This window comes from Protopterus annectens, unplaced genomic scaffold (genome assembly GCF_019279795.1).
Source record: "Protopterus annectens isolate FY-2018-M unplaced genomic scaffold, PAN1.0 ctg66750_obj.part0, whole genome shotgun sequence".
NCBI classification, from domain to species: domain Eukaryota; kingdom Metazoa; phylum Chordata; order Ceratodontiformes; family Protopteridae; genus Protopterus; species Protopterus annectens.
Window position 1 is genome coordinate 1,259 of NW_025054615.1, and position 2,850 is coordinate 4,108.

At 37.3% G+C, this 2,850-nt stretch overlaps 1 long non-coding RNA gene across 1 annotated transcript; it reads right to left on the bottom strand.

The window, feature by feature from the left end:
• Positions 1–230: 230 nt before the first annotated feature.
• LOC122792054 lies at positions 231–1,153 on the bottom strand. The gene is made up of 3 exons (XR_006363267.1): positions 1,128–1,153; positions 712–743; positions 231–274 (listed from the first exon to the last, which is right to left on the bottom strand). It is a non-coding gene; the product is annotated as an uncharacterized LOC122792054 (long non-coding RNA).
• Positions 1,154–2,850: the final 1,697 nt, after the last annotated feature.

Genomic DNA, 2,850 nt, shown 5'->3' on the forward strand with positions numbered 1-2,850 from the left:
GGAATAAGTGTGACTGACCTAACAAGAAACATGGAATAAGTGTGACTGACCTAACAAGAAACATGGAATAAGTGTGACTGACCTAACAAGAAACATGGAATAAGTGTGACTGACCTAACAAGAAACATGGAATAAGTGTGACTGACCTAACAAGAAACATGGAATAAGAGTGACTGACTTAACAAGAAACATGGAATAAGTGTGACTGACCTAACAAGAAACATGGAATAAGTGTGACTGACCTAACAAGAAACATGGAATAAGTGTGACTGACCTAACAATAAACATGAAATAAGTGTGACTGACCTAAAAAGAAATATGGAATAAGTGTGACTGACCTAACAGGAAACATGGAATAAGTGTGACTGACTTAACAAGAAACATGGAATAAGTATGACTGACCTAACAAGAATCATGGAATAAGTATGACTGACCTAACAAGAAACATGGAATAAGTGTGACTGACCTGACAAAACATGGAATATGACTGGACCTAACAAGAAAAAAACAAGAAATGACCTAACAAGGAACATGGAATGTGTGTCTGACCTAACAAGAAACATTGAATAAGTGTGAGTGGCCTAACAAGGAACATGGAATAAGTGTGACTGACCTAACAGGAATCATGGAATAAATGTGACTGACCTAACAAGAAACATGGAATGACCTAACAAAACATGGAATAGAGGTCTTGAGACAATTGTGACTGACCTAACAAGAAACATGGAATAAGTGTGACTGACCTAAGAAGAAACATGGAATAATTTTGACTGACCTAACAGAAATCATGGAATAAGTGTGAATGACCTAACAAGAAACATGGAATAAGTGTGACTGACCTAACAAGAATCATGGAATAAGTGTGACTGACCTAACAAGGAACATGGAATAAGTGTGGCTGACCTAACAAGAATCATGGAATAAGTGTGGCTGACCTAACAAGAATCATGGAATAAGTGTGAATGACCTAACATGGAACATTGAATAAGTGTGACTGACCTAACAAGAAACATGGAATAAGTGTGACTGACCTAACAAGAAACATGGAATAAGTGTGACTGACCTAACAAGAAACAGGAAATAAGTGTGACGGACCTAACAATAAACATGGAATAAGTGTGACTGACCTAACAAGAAACATGGAATAAGTGTGACTGACCTAACAACAAACATGAAATAAGGTTGATTGACCTAACAAGGAACATGGAATGTGTGACTGACCTAACAAAAAACATGGGATAAGTGTAACTGACCTAACAAGAAAAATGGAATAAGTGTAACTGACCTAACAAGAAACATGGAATAAGTGTGAATGACCTAACAAGGAGCATGGGATAAGTGTGGCTGACCTAACAAGAAACATGGAATAAGTGTGACTGACCTAACAAGAAACATGAAATAAGTGTGATTGACCTAACAAGAAACATGGAATAAGTGTGACTGACCTAACAAGAAACATGGAATAAGTGTGACTGACCTAACAAGGAACATGGGATAAGTGTGACTGACCTAAAAAGAAACATGGAATAAGTGTGGCTGACCTAACAAGAAACATGGCATAAGTGTGACTGACCTAACAAGAAACATGCAATAAGTGTGAATGACCTAACAAGAAACATGGAATAAGTGTGACTGACCTAACAAGAAACATGCAATAAGTGTGAATGACCTAACAAGAAACATGGAATAAGTGTGAATGACCTAACAAGAAACATGGAATAAGTGTGACTGACCTAACAAGAAATGTGGAATAAGTGTGACTGACCTAACAAGGAACGTGGAATAACTGTGGCTGACCTAACAAGAAACATGGAATATGTGTGACCGACCTAACAAAAACGTGGAATAACTGTGGCTGACCTAACAAGAAACATGGAATATGTGTGACCGACCTAACAAAAACGTGCAATACTTGTGACTGACCTAACAAGAAATATGGAATAAGTGTGACTGACCTAACAAGAAACATGAAATAAGGTTGATTGACCTAACAAGGAACATGGAATGTGTGACTGACCTAATAAGGAACATGGAATAAGTGTGACTGACATAACAAAAAACAATGAATAAGTGTGACTGACCTAAGAAGAAACATGGAATAATTGTGACTGACCTAACAAGGAACATGGAATAAGTGTGACTGACCTAACAAGAAACATGGAATAAGTGTGACTGACCTAACAAGAAATGTGGAATACTTGTGACTGACCTAACAAGAAATGTGGAATAAGTGTGACTGACCTAACAAGGAACGTGGAATAACTGTGGCTGACCTAACAAGAAACATGGAATATGTGTGACCGACCTAACAAAAACGTGCAATACTTGTGACTGACCTAACAAGAAACATGAAATAAGGTTGATTGACCTAACAAGGAACATGGAATAAGTGTGACTGACCTAACAAGAAACATGGAATAAGTGTGACTGACCTAAGAAGAAACATGGAATAATTGTGACTGACCTAACACAAATCATGGAATAAGTCTGACTGACCTAACAAGAAATGTGAATAATTGTGACTGACCTAACAAGGAACATGGAATAAGTGTGACTGACCTAACAAGAAACATGGAATAAGTGTGACTGACCTAACAAGAAACATGGAATAAGTGTGACTGACCTAACAAGAAACATGGAATAATTGTGACTGACCTAACACAAATCATGGAATAAGTGTGAATGACCTAACAAGAAACATGCAATAAATGTGACTGACCTAACACAAATCATGGAATAAGTGTGACTGACCTAACAAGAAATGTGGTATAATTGTGACTGACCTAACAAGGAACATGGAATAAGTGTGACTGACCTAACAAGAAACATGGAATAAGTGTGACTGACCTA